Raw genomic sequence first — 16,047 nt, forward strand, 5'->3', positions numbered from 1 at the left:
AAAAATTAAAAACCAAAATGAAACCATTGATCCAACATACTGCATTTTACAGTTTCAGAAAGATTGGCTTCTATAATTTTACTACCTGGCCCAACAGACTGAAATCCACTTTATTTAATACAATAACAATCAAGTTATTATTATTTTTCTTGCTTCCTTCCCCTCTTTCCGCTCACAGATGTGGGAAGCATGACTCACGCTGGACTGACTCAGAGAAAGTGTGACTTCATGAAACGCGCACGGAGTCGGGGTCTCAGGGGGCCCATTCTCCATGATGCTGGGCACCAGGAAACCACTGGCCTTCTGAGCAGTGAAATAGTCTCCCTTTCAATCTGGGCATCTTTCATGGAAATTTGCTTGATGCTGTTGGATCTACAGGTCCCTGTTTATCAAACAAGACCCCTGAATCAAAAGCACTAAGTCAGATAAAAATGTATTTGATTATTATTCAAATTCAAGGCAATTTTATTTTCTTTTTAAAAAAACTCATATCTATTTTTTAAAATTTAGTAAGTAATCCATGCATCATAAATAGTAAAAAATACAGAGAAATATAAAGAAGAAAAAAATGACAAGCACCTGTAAGATGACTATGCAAATATAATCTCTATTAACAATTTGGTCTGTCTCCTGGCTGTCTGTGTTCTACACAAAGTTTTCTATTTTTTCTCTCTTACAGAATTGAAATTATACTGTATTATCGGTTGGTACTTATCAAGGTACCACTATCTTCCACATCTTATTCTTCTCTCCTATGAAATAGTGTCCGTAAAATTTCTACCACGCCCTAGTCATTGGAAGCTCTGGATAATTGTACAAGAATACAAATATTTGGTAATATTACCTTCTAAATGCAAGTTTCAACCATGACGCTAACTGTGCACATGCAGGTGTAGACACTTTGGGGTAGGTAGGTGGGAGACAGAGTGGAAGGATGGGGGCTGAGGAGAGGATGCTAGAATTATGCCTTAGCTTCCTGAACTATCTTCCCTACAAAGACTTCAAGTAAACATCAGTTTGCATTGAAGGTAAAGACATCAAGTGGACTTGATTTCCCGAGATGACTCTTGCCTCACTTACCTCTGTGTACCAATTGCCTTAACTCTGATGTCTAATTTTGCCCATTGGGGCTTTAGTTCCCTCCACTGTGCAATGAAGATTATCTCTCAGGCTCCTTTCTCCTCCGACAGCCTCTGATGCTGTCTCATCTGCCTCACCTAAAGACCTTCCTGGTAGAAGTAGAATTATCGGCAACACAAGCTCATAAATTCCACCTCAATGGAAACAGAAGAAACATGATGATGGATTAATACGTTCTTCCCCATAACAACCTGTGACCATTGATGAATGGTGCCAAGATGGTGGAAGAAAGTCAAAGTCTCTTTAATGTCCGATCACCTGGGACTGCCTGTCCTGGGGTTAGACATTTTCCTTAAGTCTGTATGGTCATCAGTGTGGTCACCAGAGACCCCATCACTCACCTGAAAACTGTGTTTTTTACTTTCAGTTGGGTGTATAGCCCATGCTGATTTTTTATAAAGGCCATTTGAAACAGAATCCATGTAGAGTCGTTTTAATGTCCTTCTGTTAGTAACAGTGATTTCCTCAAATGGAAACATGTAGCGGTGAAGTCTAACACACAGGAGCCGTTCGTTCCTGACAGACACCCTAGATTCCAGCTGGGAGGTACCAGTCCTGACCCGTGCTGGGAGGAAGCGTGGAGTCCAGGATGGCCCAGCCTCCAAGTGTGTGATTGTTGAAAGATCAGAATGGACACAATCTGTGTCTACATACCCGGTTGGTATAGGAAGACGCTTGGAACCCTCTGACCTAACCCAAGCAGGATTTATTGTGACACTAATAAAACCGGAAATCCTTGACGCCCTCCCTTGCAATGGTCCCTCCAAGGCCCAGAAAGGGACCTACCGTAGTGTTCACACGATCATTTGTTTTTGTAAAATTGGCAAGTATAAGATATTCAAGCTACAATTGGTTAAGACCAGCATCTCTTTCCACTGTAGCTTCACCTCTGTGATACTTTCTCTAGTACCAGGTGATACCGGAGTGGCTATGGGCATTTTGGAGACTTTACCATGTGGGAAGTTAATTTGGGGATACATTTGGAGTTTAGTGGAATATATTTGTGTGGTTCTAAGTCATTTGTGGTAACAGTTTTGTTATTGTTAGCTGTCCTCATGAAGGACTGGCTTCTGGTAATACTCTTGACCCCCTTTGTGCTGATTTACCCCAGGACATGACCAAAGGTGCAAGGTCAGAGGTCATATTGCAATATATATGTGTCCCATGACACCAGGCACCAGAAATATGTGGTTAATAGAAGAGAACCAAGGTTTGAAAGATACAGAGCCAGAAGCTAATGGGTGGGAACTTCTCCCAGTCATCAGACGGGTAAAATTGCAGGCAGAGGATTTAGTTCTCATCAATGATGCAGGGTTGGTGAGCCAAGGAGTTGAAAGAAAGATTTCTTGGACTCTCAAGGTCTGGCAGTAGTGCTCTTTTATTTAGAGAATAGTATAGAATAGCATGGAGACAGGACCCATGGGCAGGAAGAGCTGCTGCTGCAAACATGGGTGGAGAGTAAGGCTAAATTTAAGGCATAGATATGTGAGTTATCTCTTTACAAGACAAAGGAAAGAATATGTAAAAAGAGTTGTTAAAACGGTATCAGTGCCGGTAGGTTCTGGTTATTGGGTGGTCCTATAACTTTAGATAAGAATCAAACCAGATTGAGTAAATGGCAGAAGTCACCGCTTAAATATTATCTTCAGCTAAAGACAAAGGAGGATGTTGGGGGGGGTCAGTTACATGAGGTTGCCAGACAGTAAACAACTTAAGTTCTTGCCTTTGGCATTGATTAAGAGTTTCTAGAGATAAGGTCATCCCCCTTCTTCCTGGCACAGAGAGGGAGGCGTCTTTACAGATGGAAATTTCCCTTACAAATGTAAATGTTTCCCAACAAAGGGCAAGCAAACTCCGCTCCTCAGTTGCTTTTATTAAAAGTAACCAGCCCCTTCTCATCTGCAGTCTTAAAAGTAACCAGCCTAAAATAATCCTCATCAATCAACACCTAGTCAAAACAGAAGTTCTCTCCTGTCAGGAATATACTCAGTAATGCACCGTATACAATAGTGAATGCACCATACCTTTTTTAAGAGGAACTACCCAAAATAGACTTTCTGCATTTGTCACATATAAACCTGTAGTAGTTCTATAGTTTCATTTTTGCATCCTAACTATTAATACTAAAATTCAAATATTGATCGATTGTGCTAGTGGAGGAATTATATTATCTTTCTCTCCTTCCATAAAAAAGGATATTACAAAACCATTGCCAAATGAAGAAGCAATCAAAGTTTGCAGTCAGGAAAAATGCAGGGAAAAAAAGGATGGTACGTGTGTGGTAGGTACTTAATAAAACATTAATTACTTTTTTGAATTTTTTGGTGTCTGTGATATTTGACAGTTTTTTTAACGTTTGCAATTTGTCTGATTTCCTTTCTTATTGTAAGTAAATACTCGCTTCTGTGCCTAATTTTATATTCATAATTGTGCACCTGCTTGTGGAGGAGGGCTGCTTGATTGCACAAGCTTCAGGCCCCACAGAACCTGGATCTGCCCCTGCTCCTAACCTGGCCCTTGGCAGAGGAATGTTTTCAGGCTCTGCCTCTTCTCCATCCTCCCAATTGTAAAGACTCTGCCTGCTCGATGGCCTCTGGTCCAGCTTACATCTCCCTTCCCAGCCTCTTTGCCTCCTTATTCCAAATCTCCCCTTTGCTGCTGCCTGCCTGGCTCCACCCAGCAGTCACCCCAACCCATGCTCACCTCCAGTTCTGTTCCTCCAGTCCAGCTCCTGGAACCCAAACCCAAGCCAGGGCCCTGGACTTCCTCCTTGCCTGGGGGAGGACTTCAGGCTGTCAGTGGGGACAGTTTAGAACAGTTGAGAATGGACAACTTGATCAGGTGCCACTTGTCTCCAGAGGGAATAATGGGCAGAGAGCCTGAAAGGTTAGCCCAGTCAGTCATACCATGGTGGCTTAGCCATCAGAATTCGTGGTCCAGACTGTGGCAACAGCAGGGAAAATGGACTCTTGGTTGGCAAATGATGCAAAAGTTCATACAAAATTTAATTCGAGAATTCAAATTTGAGAATTTAAAAACCAGAGTGGCCAGAGGCAAGGGAGGAAAACAAAGGAGCTTGCTGTTGGAAAGCACTTTCCTAATGGCCTCCTGTATTGGTAACCCCTCCAACTCTTAGGGGAAGGTAGATTTGGTAAAGATAAGAGGCTGATTATACTAATACTATTTTGCTTTGCAAATGAAGGCTGAGAAGAGCGGTTTAGGGGCTGCTCCACAGGCAAACCTTTCAGAGTAACCCTGGACCATCTCACTCACAATCATCTTTGCTGTCCTTTCCGCCTCCTGGGAAGATAGAAGGTTTTCATACTTTAAATTATGATGTTTTTAACCTATGTCCAAGCGTAACATCTCTCAGGGAATTGTGCTAGTTGCCAGGAAGTGTGAGAAAGAAACAAACGTTACAAATGCCAGGAAGTATGAGAAAGAAACAAACGTTACAAATGCTCAGAAGTATTCCTGTGGCTAAGTCTTACCCCGGCTTCTACAAAAACGTAATCCTTCCTTCCTCTCTCCCTCCTTTCTTTCCTTCCTTACTCCCTTTCTCTTTTCCTTCCTTCATTCCTTCCTTCCTCCCTCCCTCTCTTCCTCTCCTTTTTTCTTCCATTTCTAGCAGGGAAGTTGGGTAATATAGGAGAAATGAGAGTGCCCAATCCTTGAATTGTCTTCAGAGAGAAGTTTAAACGCACTCACACATCAAGCAGAATAGCACATAGTTAAAAATATGCACTTTGGAGACTAACAGACACAGGTGTAAGTGCTGGTTTTAATAGGGCCTCCAGATCCAGGCAAGAGCCATCCAGCTGACTATAGAAAGAGGCAGAACTAACTGCAATAAGCAACAAAACATTGGGATGGCTAAATCATCTTAGGGGCAAAAATATAGATTTCCTATAGACTAAAATTGCCCCTTCTCTGTCATCAATTACTTTTGGCTGTGCTGTGTAATACCCTCAGTCAGAAAGCTTTGGATGCATCAATTCCAATGTGCAGGGTGTTATAGTTACTGTTGGGAAATGCTGGATTAAGCAAGGTTCAAGTTTTCGTGACCAATTTCTCTGCTCCTTCTTTTAGATTACTGCGCACTGTGAATCTGTAAGAGGAGGAAGTAGTAGGTAATGTTTCTCAAATTTCTTCAGCCATAGGATCCTTTTTTGTGGAATAGATAAGGGACCTGTGTTCTGTGGGATACACCTTCGGAAATAATCACCGGTCTTAGGAAATCGCACCACGACTATTACCGATGCATGTCCTCAACAGAAGGCCATTTATGAGCCACACAACTGTCAGCAGGCTAATTATCTAGTCATCCATTGATCCTTCTCTGTGTTCCTCTGGGTCCCTGTGGATCCCTGGGGCCGTGACCCTACGCAGAGCCACTGAAGCTGATCTGCTCAACTGAAAGTAACAGCCCCTCATCGTGGCCAGAGGACTGCAGGGTGGCACACCCAGCCTTCCCGCCGTGGAATGCCTGTGCTCTGGTTCTGGTTTTTCGGCTAAATTGAATTTTCCAATATAAATAAAAAAAGGGAGGCTGTTTAAAAAGGTCTTTTAAGAAATGGAAACCAAGACAATATGCCATTGGTCCAAACACAAAATAAACTTGGCATCCTGAGAGGTTCAACCACATCATTTTGTTACTCCTCCTAATGGGAAACGGTGCCCGCTAATTGCCAAGATTGGATCATGCCATCTCAGGGCAGAGTCACTAACAAATGCCAAACTAATTTGCTGCTCCATAAACTTTAGAAATTAAAATACTAATGGATGCCTCGGCCTTCCAAACACGGGGATAGTATTTCAATACTAAATAAAGGTTGATGCCAGGGAAATGAGTGTTTTCCCTTCTACTTCGGTGCCACAAAAGGAATAAGGGCTCTGAGGCACTTCAGCTTAGGTGGCAACAAATATGTTTCAGGCAGAATGGCCTCCACTAATAGGTCCCCTTATCTCTTGGAGTTTTCAAGTTCAAGAAACTGCCCTTGACCTTTACAGCAGATTCTTCAACTTGTATCTGTATACCTTTCAAAGTATTCTAAAGATAACCAAAAGAAGAAATAAGAAAAGATTAACAGCCTTCCACAATCAAATATATTATATATGTATATAAAAATAAAAAGTATATATGTTTTTATATGTATATAGAATAAAGGTGCATATATATGTACATATGTATGTGTACATATATAAATAATATATATAATCTCTTCATTAAGGGATCTTTGAGGTAAAGGGGTAGAATTTCTGAAAATGGAAAATACCAACTAGAAAAATATTTTCTGTCTGTCTCGGCCATCAACAAGGGCCCTTTCGCTGAACTCCTAGAACCCCTGACTGAACAACACAGTCTGGATCAACTCTCCTCTGGAGTTTGCTGTACTGCCTCCTCTGAGCCCTCGGGCGCTCCTCCAGAGCAGAAACCGTGCTCCCATTTGTGTATCCCCCCCAGCCCCTGGGGTGGCAAACCCGTACTAGAGGCTTGGTGAATGTTCGTTGGGTTGAGTTATGTTGAACTTGAAGACCCGCTTGCTAGCCCTGCCTCTAGCACTATCTCAATGTGTAACAGGCAAATTGTGTAACCTCTCTGGGCCATAGTTTCTACGTGTCTAAAACAAGCAAGCTGAATCAGATGATATCCATGTTCCTCTCCAGATGGAAAGATCTCTGTTTCTCTGCCTCAATGCTGCCACTTGTAAAGTGAAGATAAAGCCCTGATTTAGCTCTAGCTGTAAGCCATATAAATGGTTAGGGTTTCTTTCCTTTTTTCTAAGTGCTCCTTCCTGTGACCTGTGGCATTTACCTCTAGGCTCTAAATGGAAGGTTTTTCTCCACAGGAAGCCATCTGATGAGCTGGGGCGGAGAGCTCCCGCTCCCAGTGTAGATAGGCGGTGGCCTGGAAAGCATTCCTCGTCTAGCACTGGGAGATCCACTGGCTTCCTGCTCACCCTGAACTGAGGATGGTTGATTTGGCTTCTGTCTCTCTGCCCTCACAGGGTAGCACGAGAAGCTTTGCAAAAGGAACAATTAGAGAATTAAATCAATTATTAGGAGTTAAAAGTGCAACTGTCAAAAATGAAAAATTTAATAGAAGAGCTGGAATATGAAAATCTTTCAGAACATAGAGGGAAAAAAAGAGAGAGATAGAGACAGATAACATGAGAGAAATAACAGGCAGAAGCCAAAGCCAGAAAGGACAACATCCAACCAATACGAGTTACAGAGAAAATAGAGGGCTGAGCCACACCTGACACACAACACACTCTCAGTACAACCATACAAGTGCCAGACCCCACACGGGCCAAATCCTGCTCCTGGAGCTTGCCAACGTTCTGGTAGGTATAACCAGACAGCAGGTAGACAATAACACGTCAAGTGCAACGCCAGGGAATAAAGACAACAAGAAAAGAAGGAAACAGAGCAATGGAGAGGTGATAGACTGCTGTTGGATGGTGAGGAGGTGACGTTGGAGCAGAGATGTGAATGAAATGAGGGGTTGAGCCACGTGCAATCAATACTTGCTGAATGAATGAAAGAATGGAAGTATGTAAATGGAAGACTGATAGGGTGCTGAGCAAGACGTGACCTCAGTGTTCTCACTTGTGGACTGAGGAGCTCTAAATAATCTCTGGGGCCAGTCATAATCAGAAAGTGATTCAGGGTCACCCAGTAGACCCACTCTAATTCTTGGGGTCGGCGTTGGTGATTTCAGGGAACAGAGCATGTCCGATGACGTGTTAGGAAACACCAGGCAGCGCTTTATCACAGTCCGTGCTTCTTTTCTCAGCAAGCGATTTTCTCCAGCAGTCCTGGGAGCTGGGGTTTTATACTGTGGCTATTTTTAGTTGCTGTCCGCAGTGGCTGCTGGAACCTCTTGCCTCAGGAGGCTGACCAGAACTTTACTCAGGGAGAGGCATTCCATTCTGTAATCCTGCCCTGAAGAGCTCTCTAATTGAGATTTAATGATTTACAACCTCTGAGTACTAGACACTCCCTTCACGAAATGCAAGATCAGGTGGCTGTGCTGTGTACTCAGCAGTCAGCAAGAAAACGCCCGAAGTTATTTTGGTCAGTGGATCAATAGCTCCATTCAAAACCTTTTGCTAAGATAAAGGGGACTGTTTCACTCTGGGATTGATTGATGCTTGGAAAGCCATGGTTGGGGCTGGTCCAGGATGATGCATCTCATGCTGATTTTTCACTAGGGTGTCCCAGAGTCTGTGGCCCAAACCACAGGGTCCTTCTTTACCCGTCAAAACTGGCATTGAGGAAAGCAACTTGAAAGGTCTGGTTGGGAGATTCTGAGCTGGGTGTGTAATCTGTCAGTGTTTCCACTTCCTTCTCTGCTCTGAGATAATAAGGGCAAGACGGGGTACAACCCACCACTGCCAAAATCATCTTCCCAGAGCATAGTTCTGACTTTGCAGCTTCCTAGTTTAAAACCTTCAGGCGCTCCCCCGCTGCAGATGAAATACACTCTGAAAGTCACAGCTGCCATGCCAGGTCTTCTGGAGTCCAGGACAATCTCCAGGTATAATTTTGTTTCTCCCATGCCTCCACCTTCAGCTCCCTTATGCTTCCTCCAAACTTTGTCACTGAATGTTCCCTATAAAGGTATTTTTCCATCTCCACACTGCTTATGGACTGAACGTTTTTGTCCTCCCAAAATCTGTATGTTGAAGCCCTAAGTCCCAGTATGGCTGTATTTAGAGATGGGACTTCTAAGGAATTAATTAAGGTTAAAGGAGGCCACAAAAGTGGCCCCGATCAGATAGGATTAGTGTTCTTATAAGAAGAGACACCAGAGAGCTCGCTCACCTTCCTGTGAGCACACAGCAAGAAGGCTGCCATCTGCCAGCCAAGAAGAGGGCTCTCTCCAGACTTACCGCGCTGGCACTTTGACCCTAGACTTCCAGCCTCTAGAACTGTGAGGACGCAAACGTCTGTTGTGCTGCCCGCTGGCCTGTGGTATTTTGTTATGCAGCCCGGGCTGACTGATACAACCTCCTTGCACTCACAGTCCCTCTTCACAGAGTGTCTCTTCCACTATTTCCATTGGACAAAATCCTTCAAAGAAATGCTTCCTTTCCTGTGAAGTTTTAGCTGATCTTCTTAGCCACTGATAATACCTTCCTCTTCTAAATTCCCAAAGAATGTGGCCAGTACTTCTCTTTTGAAAAATGTTCACTTTTTGATTTAGTAATAGTTGCTTATAAATATGAAATCTTTCCTACTGAGCTGAAGACTCTCCAAGGTGGGGACTGTGATTTGCCCACCTTTGTGTCTCCCATAACTAACACAGCATCTTTAACCTGTTAAAAATGACAGCTGTCCTTATTGAGTACCTTCTCTATGCATGTGTGACATGCTTTTATGTTTATTTGGAATCCTCACAATTACTTTACAACCAAGGCATCAGTATCCCCATTAAAAAAATGGTGAAACTTAGTGCATAATTCTACTTGTATTAGGTATCTAGAATAGTCGAACTCACAGAGACAGAAAGTAGAATGGTGGTTGCCAAGGGCTGTGAGGGAGGGAGAATGGAGAGTTATTGTTTAATGGCTACAGAGCCTCTGTTTTGCAAAATGATGAGTTTGGTGGTGGTACAGCACAACAATGTTAATGTATTTAATGCTGTTGAACTGTACAATTAAAAATGGTGGCCTAGTGGTGGAGTTCAGTGCACTATGTGTGGCAGCCCGGCTTTGGTTCCTGAGTGTGGACCCACATCACTCTATTAGCACCATGCTGTGCTGGTGGCCCACACACTAAAAAACAGAGGAAGATTGGCATGGATGTTAGCTCAGGGTGAATCCTCCTCAGGAAAAAAAAAAATGGTTAAGATGTTAACTCTTATGTTACGTATATTTTACTACAATTTTAAAAAATGGTGAAACTGAGGCCCAGAGAGGTAAAGTAACTTGCCCAAGGTCATCAAGCCAGAAAGGGGCAGTGCTTGGATTGGTGCCCTCTCTGCCTACTCTTTGTTTCGTTTCATTTTGATGCATCTCCTGTCCCCATTGCATAAATGTTGTGGTTCTCAGGACTCTATCTTTAGCCTTCTTGGATTTGGGGTTCAGAATTAGAAAAAGGTGGCCTCTCTGGACCAGCAAAGTGGAATAATGTGCCCTCCCCCTGCAGAAGCGTCCCTGCAGACACTTGGCTTCTGGGTGGACCTGGCTGGATGCCAGCCTAACCTGCCTTAGCCAAGGGCCCTGGTGTGGGGCACAGCCCGCATGGTTGTGTGGAATGGGCTGTCCCAGCTGACAAGAGCCAACTGTGCACATCTCTTCCTAACTTCCTTTCGGTGATGCCACATTGGCAGCTTGACATTGCCTGTGGTGGGAGTATTTACACTATGGAAATCAGCAAATGCTAAAAATTAAGGCTTTTCTCCCCAAAGAGCCTGTTGCTAACCATTTACCAGCACACCACCATGCACAATGTACACGCTGGCTTCACTGGGATCTCTACTCTCTTCTGGTGTGATCTTGTTTCCATCAATTACTGTAGCTATTATCTCCACATGCTGATGAGAGCTCTATAGCTAATCTTGTCCTTCTCTTTCCTGCCCATACGTCTGCCTGCCTACCAGGCATATCAACCTATATAGTCCAAGCGCACATTAAAATATTGAAAACAACCCCTTCAAACTTTTTCCTCCCTAAGTTACGGTGTCACAATCCACATGGCCTTCCATATTCAGGTGAGTACCAGCTCTTAGAAGTTCTGTCTCCTAAAGCGTGTTCGCTGAGTGCATTTTTTCATTGCTTTGTATTAGTTCGGACTCTCATCCTCTCTCACCTGTGATGTTATGTTGTATACTGTTTATCTCAGCCAGCTAACTGGTCTACCTGCTTCCATCCTCCTCACTGTATCAGAGTTGCCTACCTGTACAAATGTAGTCAAGTTATTATTCTGCTTAACTTTTGAACTCACCATTAACTACAAAGTAAAATCCGGCCTCCTTAGTTTGGCACATATAACCTTCCACAGTACGGCCTCAAACCTGACTTTCAACATCATCATCTGCGCGCTTCTCCTTCCAACACAGTCTGTGAAACCCTTGCTGGTGCCAAATACCCTCAGACCATCGCCGCTGCTATCTCGGTTGCTTTCCTCTGCCCTGCTCCACCCAAGTTCCTACACGAACCTTAGAACCCAACTCACGTGTTGAGTTTTGAAATTTTCCTGGAATTCTCCTCTGGAAAGATTAACCACTCCTTCTCCACACCTTATCACTTTGGATGACCATGGTGTGTGTGTGTGTGTGTGTTTGTGTGTGTGTTGCTCTTCCCACCTACATTGAGAATGCTTGCAAGACTCTTTATTTTTATGATTTTAGGACCTAGACGAACACCTGGCACATAGCAGATACTAAATATGAATTACCTGGAGACGTAAAGTTTAAATTAAAATAAAATGATTTCTGCTCTTAATGATTAGAAAATTTAGAAAGAAACTTCCATCTGTTGAGCACACGTCATGTTCAGTGATTCAGCTAAGCACTTCACTCTTCATGGCAAGTCTCTGTGGTGCGAGTCATACCATGTTCTACAAATAGAGATATTAAGGATCAGAGATGTCGATCAATTTCCTTCAGGGTTAAAGAGTTAGTAAACGGTAAATCTGAGGTTTGAACTCAATTTCAGCTCCAAACCTTTTTCCACTACTCCCTGAATCAGTTTAAGGAGGAAAACCTTTGTGGGAACAAATAATGATGACTAAATGTAATGGGGGCAATATCTGGAATATGTACAAAGTGCCATGGGCACAATCCAGGGGGAGTCCCTGAGTCTGGGTGGGAGGGGACCAGGCGAGTCACTCAAAGTGGAGGGGAACCTCTGCTCGGTGGCAGATACTGCAGAAGGGCTCACTCACAAACTCTCCAGACCCTCCTGGCGTGGCTTCTACTACAGAGACCAAACAGGAAAAAAAAATACATGTCCCAGACTCCCTTGCAGTTAGGGTCTAGGTGTCCCAGTTTCCACCAAGCAAATGCATTCTATGGAGAACGGGTTGGTGGAAGTGAGCAGCATGTAGCAGCAGCTGTATATGGTATATTAGATCTCATGGTGAGAACTGCGGCAGACGTGTTTGGTTCTTCAGGTTGCAAGCCTGGTGGAAGGCTGAGTGTCCAGCCCTAGTGCTTTTCTCTCTCTCACAGTTTCTGCACGTGAAGCGCAGAGTACAGGCTCTGTAAAGATTCATAGACCCGTTGATTTGAAATGGATTGAAGGGACCCATAGGAAGGAACAGGCAATTGACCTGAGCTTGTTCTTGCAGCTGTAAAATTTTTATTATGGAATAGGAACCCACCATGCTCACAAGAGAATTACTGAACCTTTACCCTCATATTTTCTCAGTAAACATCCCCCTTCTCTCGCCCTAGATAGCCCTGCCCACTTTAACCCGGCAACTTGTTTTGGCTGAGGACAAGGACTCTGATCTCTGGGTCTGGTCCCAGGCTTTACGCTACATTTGGCCCTTGTGGCTGGTAGGGCAGCATCTTCAGTCCTCAAAGTTACTGCAGCTTTGATGGACAACGCTTGCCACAGAGAGACTCTCAATGAGGCTGGGCATGGCCAACAGATAGTGACAGCTTTACAGACATTCACAAGGCTGATTATTAGCTGTAGAGCTTTGCCTAAACAGTTACCATTTGAACCAATTGATTCATATGAGCTTGTACCACAGATATTGTTGACCAATGAGAATAATTTTTACTGGCGATTTCTTTATTTTGCGGGCATGAACACTCTTCTGTGTCACTAAACCCAGTCACTCAACCTCTTATTTTTTAGATAAGGGAATAAAGGCCCAGAGAGGAGTCTGTGACCACAGAGCTATTTAGTCTTCATGCCAGATCTGAACCCAGGTCATCCTACATTAGCACTGTCCTATAGAACTTTCTGTGATGATAGAAATGTTCCATATCTGCACTTATACTTATACTTATACTTATATATTACTTATACTTATACTTATACTTATACTTATACTTATACTTATACTTATACTTACAATATAGCAGCCATTAGCCCCATGTGGCTGTTGAGCACTTGAAATGTGACCAGCATGACTGAGGAACTGAATTTTCAATATTTTTTCATTTAAATTAATATAAATTTAAATAGCCACATGGGGCTAATGGCCATCATTTTAAATAGCACATTTCTAGAAGAACCAAGCCAATTTACAGAGGGTTGCTATTATAAATATAAAAAACTATTCAGCAAATTCTGTCCTTTCTTGCCTCCATGGAAGAACAGGACAAAAATATTTCTGTAGGGGGGATAAAAGAACGTGAACTTGTAGTCCAAATAACAAAAGACACTCATGTCAGTTATTCATTACCACTTTCCATATTTACCGTGCAATTGTTATCATTGAAACCTCAGAACATTAGTGGTTTCCTAAACAGTACATTCTCTTATTTATTTCGGCTGTTGCCATGTTACTGTTGTGCACCAAGTGCTGGCAATAATGGGAGGCTGACAGCTTCTGACAGGCCTGGCACTTCTGCTGACCCACATGCTCACGAAGGATGAAGAAAGCTCTACTTATAAAGCATGAAAATGGCACACGGCTTAGAGCTCAGGTGTCTAGTCTTTGTCCTCCCAAGATTGCACAAAACCCTTGGCTTCAGGGCTAAAATAAATGCTCTGCTCACAAGGAGAGTCATCTCATATTTTTAAGGGAGTATCATCTGGGAGCAGAGTTACCAGTTAAAGTATTTTCTTATGTAGACAATGCAATTTATACACAAATTCATTCTGCACAGTTTGGGTCTGGGTATCAGAAGGTAGCTTGAAAATAGGATTCCTTTTTGGTAGTAGTGAAGTCCACTTTTCCTAATATTTTCTAAGGGAATTTATGGAATCACCAGAGGCTTGAATGGTCAGAGGTTAGAAGATGAGAAGATGGCATTGCATTTTGGCTTTTGTTGGTGAATGATTAGCTAGGACATCTGTCTTCCTGTCTCCTCATTGCTGAGAACTTAAGGCATGCAATAAAGACTTTGCAAAGTACAACATACTCTTAAAAGAGAGTGGAAAGAAGATGGATCAGCAGGCAACCTTTGCCTGAAGGCCAAAATATTTTCTATAGCTGTTTCTCACAAAATCATGTTAATGTTATTATCATTAGATTTTAGTCTAGTTGAGCTTCATGACTATACGCCAAACTGCAATTCAACCTTGAATTTTATGGGGCCAAAATTCAGAAAGAAAGGAGAAGCAACTCAAGAGAAATGGAGGTCTTAAAGTCGATTAGGACTACCTCCACTTCTGGCCAGGACGAAGTAAAAGACACCATATTTGCCCTTAACAACTAGAACATTACCTTAAACAACTAATGAAGCAGACAAATTCCATGAAATGATGGTTTTCAGACATTGGGGACAGGCAGCAGAGGACACAGCTAGGGCCTGGCAGTCTCTCTGAGTTGAGGAGACAACAGAGTATGGAGTTTGAGAAGGTCAAGGCAGCTAGAATTTTCAGATCTAAATGCCAGAGAAGATGAAGCTGCAGAGAAAGAGAGAGAAAAGAGGGAGAGAGAGAGAGAGAGAAAGAAACTAGCAAGTGTGGGGAAAGAACTGGAAATGAGTAGGAGAAACAATCCCAGGATCTCAGGTAGGACTGTTAACAGTTCGTTTCCCATCAGCCAGAGTGGAAAGAACCTCCTAGTCCACAAATCATTAGGTAAAGTCCTCAGAATGATACTATTTTGGTAGTGAAGCCAAATGAGCTCTACACCAGGGGTTTTCTGGACCCACCCTTACAAAGCTTACAAGCAAAACCTCAGAAGGATCAAATTTATTCGACGTAACAACTGCATCCCAGAATGAGGCCTAATACTATTTGATGAAATACATCAAAATCTAGTATGCAACAATATAATATTCGCTATGTCTGGCAGCCAAAATATATTACCAGATCATGCGAATAACTAAGAAAATGCAACTCATAATGAAAGAAAAAGTCAATCAATGAAAATAAACTTGTGTAGGGCTAAGATGATAAAATTAGTATGCAAGGACATTAAAATCGTCATTACTAATAGGCTCCATGGGTTTAAGAATGTAGGAGAAAACATGAACACAATAAAGAGAGAATTGGAAATACATTCAACAACTTAGTTTAAATTAACAAATAACTTGAGGGACATGAATTACCAAATTCACTCCCAAAGAAAGAGATAACCTGAATATCCCTATATCTGAATTTGCAAGGGGGTAAAAACCTTCCCACCAGGAAACCTCTAGAGAAGATGACTTCAATGAAGAATTCTACTAAGCTATTAAAGAAGAAATAGTACCACTTCTATCAAAACTCTTCCAGAAAACAGAAGAAGAGGAAAAACATTCCCAACTCATTCTATGAGGCCAGCATTATTCTGACACCAAAACCAGACAAAGAAATTAAAAGAAAACTACAGACTAATATTCCTCATGAACACATATGCAAAAACTTTAACTAAATTGTAGCAAATCAAATCTAGCAATCCATAAAAATAATAATAAATCACCACTAAGTGAAATTTATCCCAGAAATGTAAGGTTGGTTTAACACTCGAAAATCAGTGTTTTTATTTCACATTAACAGACTGAAAAAGAAAAATCATATAATAACCTCATTAGGTGCATGGGGCAAATTCAATGCACATTCATGATAAAAACTCCTTGAAAACTAGGAATTAAAGGGAATTAAAGGCATCTATGAAAGGCCTACAGTTAACATTGTACTTAGTGATGAAGGTTAAATGTTTTCCTCCTAAGAGTGGGAACAAAGCGATGTCTGCTCCCGTGGTTTCTGTCCAACAGTGTACTGGAGGTTCTCGCTAGTGTAATAAGACCTCCTCTTACCAAAAAAAAGAAAGGAAGAAAGAAAA

The sequence above is a fragment of the Equus caballus genome, chromosome 20 (assembly GCF_041296265.1).
Source record: "Equus caballus isolate H_3958 breed thoroughbred chromosome 20, TB-T2T, whole genome shotgun sequence".
Classification (NCBI taxonomy): domain Eukaryota; kingdom Metazoa; phylum Chordata; class Mammalia; order Perissodactyla; family Equidae; genus Equus; species Equus caballus.